Source organism: Gymnoscopelus microlampas (assembly GCF_963454915.1).
Source record: "Gymnoscopelus microlampas genome assembly, chromosome: 15".
In the NCBI taxonomy this organism is placed as follows: Eukaryota; Metazoa; Chordata; class Actinopteri; order Myctophiformes; family Myctophidae; genus Gymnoscopelus; species Gymnoscopelus microlampas.
In genome coordinates this window covers 32,243,773-32,250,972 of record NC_139952.1, presented here as the reverse complement: position 1 = coordinate 32,250,972, position 7,200 = coordinate 32,243,773, and positions in this window count along the sequence as shown.

Sequence of the window (7,200 nt, the reverse complement as noted above, 5' to 3'; positions counted from 1 at the left end):
TATTTGTCAACAGTAGCATTTATCATTCTTTGGCAGCATTCTCTATTCAAACTACAGGGCTGTGCTGGTCAGTTAGATGCTAGCTTTAAGCTAGCGCTAGCAGAGCTCTAAGTGACCATTGCAATGCTAGTCAAACAGGACATGATGTCACTATGCGTTTCAAAGTAGAAATGTTGCTTTCTTACTATAATGACAAGATGGAGAATTAACAGACTAAAATGTGTGAAAACGTTTCTCTTCATGTATGTTTTCATGTACTTTTTTCATGTTTTTGTTTTGTTTCTTAATTCTTTGATTCAGCCTCAGAATCGATGGCTGTCGTTTCATTTCAAGCAAAGTTTGACATTCCAACAACAGAGGCGTGGCCAGGACATCAGGTGAACCAAAAGACCAGTAGTTCTCAAACGGTTTTAATTTCGAGGACCCCCATAACTCTGAGAGTGTACAAATGGTACAATTGGTTCAATTTGTACACTCTTCATTGTTACAGACCTGCAAGGGTCCATCTGGAACCCCCTCAAGGAACCTGAGGGGTCCCTGGACCCCACTTTGTGAATCACTTAACACTGATGAACATGGAGCTGCTCCACGGTACACAAAACAAACATCTGAGCTGTTCTCCAATCTCCACATATTGTACTGTACACCAGTGGTTCTCAAGGTGTGGTTCCAGGGGGTCCACAGCAAAATCAGGAACAGTTTAACCACTTTAAGCCTTCTTGTACGCTTCCACTATTTGGAAATGTGCAACATTTTGAGAAATTTGGAAAGGTTTTGAACACAGATCTTCTCTTATGGCGGTTGCTGGCTCAAAGCCTTTTCAAATGCTGGTCCGGGACCTAATACGTATGAATATGTGGGTCTTTGACATAAAAAAGGTTCTAGAGCCACTGCTGTACACAATACAGCTGGATTTCAATGGCTAATATGGCTAATACATCTACACTTTCATTGTATTCTACACAGACATCAATCATTTTGGATTTTGGACTGTGTTTATGGTTGAAATGTTTAGGGGGGGGAAATCAAATTTCTGTACTTATAATACATACAGAAAGATATAAAAACTAAACACTACAGAGACATACTATGAGACCTGTCCTGTCCAATGCTTCTGTTGTCATAGAAAAACATGACTCGCAAGTCCATCTAAAATGGCTGCCTGTGATGACTGAAAACTCATAATTGTACATTATTTGTGTAACTTAACTAAATCAGTGCTTTATGTTAATGTGTGTGGAAACTTAAATTTACATATTTAACGAACGCTCTTTTCTGATTGGCTCCCAGATGCATTCCTGTGACCAACTCCAAGCCAGTCAGAAAGTTGGGCAGATTACATATAGGAGAGGCAGCATGAAAGTATTTCTGTATTCATCAGAAAGTTTATTTCACTCCATTGGAATGAGATCTGTGATATGATAAGGTTTTATATGACCATAACAAACCATTTAAACCAATGACTTTTTTGGCGGACAGACTTCCACTCAGTATTGAGCTGTTTTCAGAGACTACCCGTGTAAAATATTTACATACTACGTGCTATTATTAATAATACTATCTCATGTTTGAGAGCTGTACAGTTCTGTTTTTATTGTGTTGCCTTGACACTTTTGTTTCTGTAATAACCACTATTGAAGGAGAATGTGTTCGCTTGCTAGTTTATGCTACAGTTTAGCACCAGCTTTGCTCTCAGCAGTGTTGCCGGATTTTGCAAGAAAAATAGCCGATCTACAAGCTCACAACACGTTGCGTCGCGGCGCGTTGTGGGCTTTTAGATCTGCTATTTTCAAAAAAGATCTTGGAGAAAAAGTGCTACATTTTGAATCTTTTTGAAACATTCTAACAACACAAATCTGGTATGGGGATCCTTGGAACAAAATCTTTTCAGATGGTGGTCCGCGGATGCATATTAATTTGGGGGTCCTTGATATGAAAATTATTGAAAACCATTGATTTCAACCATAATAAAGAATTAAATTGGCAGCCCAAATAAACAACTGCAAAAGCCCAAAAAACGTTTTAAAAAGAATAACCAAAAACGTAACCGGCAACATATATACAAGCGACTTTATATGGCAACACTGGCTCTCAGCTTGCAAGTTATGCTACTTTTGAAGCTTTACGGTGTAGTTCAAAAAGTTTAACTGGTCAGCAAGCAAGCTATCTAGTTAGTTTATGCTATGTATTTACACCACTGCGCTCATTACAGAAGCTGCAGTAACTCTCTGTTGCTTTGGTGAAAGCTAGCAGGTAGGCTAGCATGTCGTTGCTTACGCTTTAGTTTGTGTTGTTAGTTTGGCTAGCTGCTAATGTGTGCAAACTGATGCCTTGAATACCAGGTACAAACTGTTTATTAATGCAACAGGAGAGGTCAGAGTTGTAGTTGTTTTGATGAGTCTCAATACTGTAAGTGTCTGTGTCTCTCCCTCCCCATGCTCACAGTCTAAGCCTGATTTACACGTGGTCGTACGACTGTGTCACGTGGCGAAAATAGCAGTTCTACAAGTTCACAACGCGTCAACTCGTAGTTGTGAATATGTGGATACGTTATTTTTGTAGATCTGCTATTGTTATACGACAGACTATAAATTATGCTTATCGGTGGACTGTAGTTCAATGCACAAGGAGAGACGTTAAGAGGAAGATACTATTGAGATGTGGCCTTTTTGTTTATTTTGTTTCATTGCCTTTGTCCTTCCATCCTGACCCTCAACCTTCAGACGGAAATAAACTCTAAAGTGCATTCATCCTGCTTCTGCCTGTCTGTCTCGCAGTGAAACTGAAACATGGCTGTGTTTTTCTGAAGCTGTGTTGTTCCATTGTCTCGGTAGCTAAACTCAGCATACATGCAATGGCTGTCAGGGAACTGGATAAGAGAAGGTTCTTGTTTTAAATAGAGGAGAGGAGCAGGTCTTTAGGTCTTTGTGGGTCTACAATACATTGTTGATCCAGTTACAGAAACATGTAGTGTGTGTGACTCCTCATAACAGCGCATGGATACTCCTTCAATAAAACACAGTTGTTTTTAAACAGACTGACTGTGAGTGTGATTGGCTGTTCTGAAGCAGTGTTTCCCAAACAATGGCTGGAGCCAGGCTACAAAGTTGTCTGTCTCTTAGTCTGTCTGTATGTCTGTATGTCATGTCACTGTGTCCACCAGATGGTGCTGCAACTCAACTATACATACTGAGGCTGTCTTGTTGTTCCTGTGCAATACTATATGAAATGTTTACTGTTATTATTCCTGTAACAACTGAACACTATGTAAACTTGATGTGCAAGGTATGTGGTCCAGAGTGACTCTCAAACGTATTTATTTAAAGGACCCCCATAACTTTGAGTGTGTACAAATGGAACCAAATAGACACGAAAGCGCCCATTTGGTTCCACTTGTACGCTCAGAGTTACAGACCTGTAAGGGTTCATTTGGAAGACCCTCAAGGAGGGTCCTTGGACCCCACTTTGAGAACAACTGATCGATCACTGGGCAACAATACCAGCAAATTCCAACATGCTATAGTTCAGATTTGCTCATTAATCCTGACATTACATTATACAAATGACTGTGGAACTGTAAATGTAATCATAACTAAAGCAGAATGTGGCCAAATCATTTAAAAATAATTCTGGGAAAATGTAACTCATTACTAACTCATACCTACAGAATGTTGTCTCTCAGAAAATATAAGGACATTCTGAAGTGGAATTTCAAATTTAAAGCATTCTAAAATTCAGATTAGGATTAAATGGAAATGTCTTTTAGTGTCACAGACCAATTTTTACTCCAGAATAATAGAAGACCTCCTCACAATGTCATTCTGAAGTGAAATTGGTCTGTGACAACAGGGCATTTCCTTAAACGTAGAGGGTATAGGTCATATAATGACCATTTCAGAAAGCTTTATGTTCCACGTAGGTTTGTCTGGGATTCTGTATTCCTCCCCTTGTCTATCTCTCCTTCTCTATGTCACTCTCTACAGGTCTCATCAGCTGTCAATCAACCTGTTACCTGGTCCCACCTTCATCCAATCACCACCATCTGCTGTCTATAAAAGGCTGGGTCCCACCTCAGGTGAGTCTCTCTCAACCATTTCACCTGTTTGTAGCCCTGTCTGTGTAGCCTTGTTTTGTAGCCCTCATTTATGTTCCCAGAGCAGACTTTATTAGAAGTATTTATTAGGTATCTGTTCTTCTTCTTGGCTTGTATATGCTGCTGCCTTGGTACAGGAAAGACAGAGGCCTCTATACATAGACACCACGTAGGCAGAACCTTTGTTAAGCACACTAGGTAAGGGGTGGTTGCCACTTATGTATTTTTGAACATTGTTTGGTTAGACTAGTTGGGTAGGCATGCTTTTGTTTTCACTATACTACTTGGTCAGTCAGTTAGTCTGTCTTTGGTTTACCCTAGCTGCTTCTTTTGCTGTTTTGGCAACACCTGTGTCCCCTGGTAGTGCCATACCTTTTTGTTTATGCCCTGTGCCTTTAGTAATGTGAATATTGTAAATATTATCCTGCTTAAGAGTAAAAGCACCCTGCACCTTTTGCTCCAAACCTGTGTGGTCTCCCTTATTTGCACCTCTCTGCTCAACATCCCGGTTATTCAAACTGTATTACTTTGTTACAAATCCATCCCTAGACCCTAAAGAGTTTCGTAAGACTTTAATTTAGCAATTCCACATGTCCTGGTTTGTGAGAGCTATTTCTGAGGTGGTCCGCTATCATTCTGAAGTAAGGTACAACTGGTCTGTTGTAACAGGGAAGAGGAAAAATTACACAATTCTGTTGTAATTATACTGTTTTGCATTATACAGTCATTTTGTGTCATTACTTAACCACTTAAACCCCAGCATCATTTGGGAACCCATCGTCAAAAAGAAAAACGGCGCCCTCTGCTGTTTTTTTTTTTTTTACCTTTGCAGCTCTGAATCTGTTCTTGAGAGATTAATTGCAGACAGATAAGAGAGTAATTTATGCAGATAACCCGAAGGTCTAGCTAGCAGAGGTTGGAAGAGACTGGTACACAGTGGTGGAAAGTAATGAAGTACATTTACTCATGTACTGTCTTGTCACAGACTATTTCTACAATAGGGTATTAATAATTTTACTTAAGTAAAACATTTGAGTACTTCCATCGCTGCTGGTACAAGGTCCTTTTGTTGATCTCTGGGAACCCGGAGGGGAGATACAATAGGCCATAACGGATGCTGCAATGCTTTAGCATTAGAGTAGAGACAGACATTCTTCATTCATGGCCTGTGTTTGTGAGGCGGAAACTGCAATAAAGTCACACAGAAGGTGTGTTTTAAGTGATTTTAAAGTTGTATTTAGGTTGACACCTGTAATAAAGTTACCCAGAATAAATATGTGCTTTTTGTCACTTTGCTCGAGTGTTTTTTGTTATTCCTGCCTTAAAGAGGTTTTGCAATAGTTTTATTTTATTAAAATGTGATTTCGATTTAATAGAAAAACAGCGCTTCATTGATCTTATGTAAGGTTTCAGAATAACTACAATTTTATTCTGCTGATTTCCACTGACCACCACAGGGAGAGGTCTACTCTATCAAGAGAGATGGCATCCAAAAGGTTGGTCTGGAACAGGAACCTCCTTCCATACAGGTGAGGGCCAAGTTCTTTTTTGCCCATTAGTACAGTGGATATTGACAGGAAACAACAAGCGTGTTGTGGAGTGACATGTAGCAAATGGTCTCGTTGGCCTGGGAATCGAGCCGGGGACTCTATATTTTTTAGGGTTAGGGGTTAACTACTCGGCTAGCGGGGTGCCCCATGCATACATTGTTTTGCGGGCCCAAAGCACGGGCAACAGCTCTGGTTGAGTCACACAATAATTGCGCTCAGCACAGATGAGGGAGCAGATGTAGTAGGGTGCTACTGCTACCATCTTTCTGTTTCCCCCCTCTTGGAGCAGCACAGCGCCCCTGTCACTGGCATCAGCGTCCATAATGAATGGTTTGTAGGGGTTGATGCACATGAGGAAGCCCCAGTCTAGGGTCACTAGGATTGATGTTGTCAATAATTAGACAACATATCTTTTGCTAGAGTAAAGGCTATGTTTGCTGACTGGAAACAATGTTGCGTATGTTTGGTTAGTTGCTTATTTTTGTTTTGACATTTCCCAACAACTCAGTTTTGTTTTCGGACACTTTAGTTTTCTAACTCTCCTTAATGGGGGCTCAGGAGATATGCATGTATTAATGTATGCTGTAATAATTAATGTTGCAATGTAAGTAATTGTTATCCAGTGGCTTAGGAGCCCCCCTAAAGGTCTGATCCTAGATTTGCCCCTGGTTTGTGTGACCTTTGAAACCTGTACAGTATATAGTATGACCACAGGACCAGGGGCAGGTGGAGGTCCCAGTCCTCCTGCCTCGCGAGCAGGGTGGCCAGTGTGCTCCTCCAGCCTCTGTAGGTGTAGGGCAGAGGTTCTCAAACCTCTTAATTGATTTGTATTTGGCCACCGACCCCCATTTCAAATGGTGTTGTGCCAGGGACCCCATCAGAGAAGATTGTGTTGATACCCGCCCCCCCCCCCCCCCTAAATAAATACATACATATAGAGGGGGGAAGAGAAAGAGTGAGAGAATAGCCAATCTATAAACTCACTTGTAGATTGGCTACTTTCGAATAGCCAAAATATAAAATTGTGTCAAAGTGGTTAAACTGATTTTGATGTTACTGTATATTAACTCATTTTGCTGGGGACCCACTGGAACCCCCTCAAGGACCCCTCTGTGTCCCTGGACTCCGTTGCAGGAGAGTGGTGGTCCTCGTCACTCTGAGCAGAGCAACTGACAGCTATCCTCCTGCCCTGGAACAACTGGGCCTCAAAGTTGCACCCCTGGAGGCTGTGTTAGCTCCTCAAGTGCACTGAACAGAACACCTCGGCGACCAGCTTCTCTGCCGTGGTAACAGGACGTACCGCGACAGTGTTTTGAAATGTTTCCTTGTTAGTATCTAGAGCCACCAGCCAGGTTTGAGGAGTCGGGTCATAGATACATGGTTGGTCCGGAACAGGGACCTCCTTCCATACAGGTGAGGGACAAGTTGTTTTCCTTTTCTTCTTGTTAGAAGTAATTTTTCAGGCTTTTCTGCCCATAAATAGGTACAGTGGATATTGACAGGAAACAACAAGAGTGTTGTGGAGTGACATGCAGCAAATGGTACTCACTGTCAGGC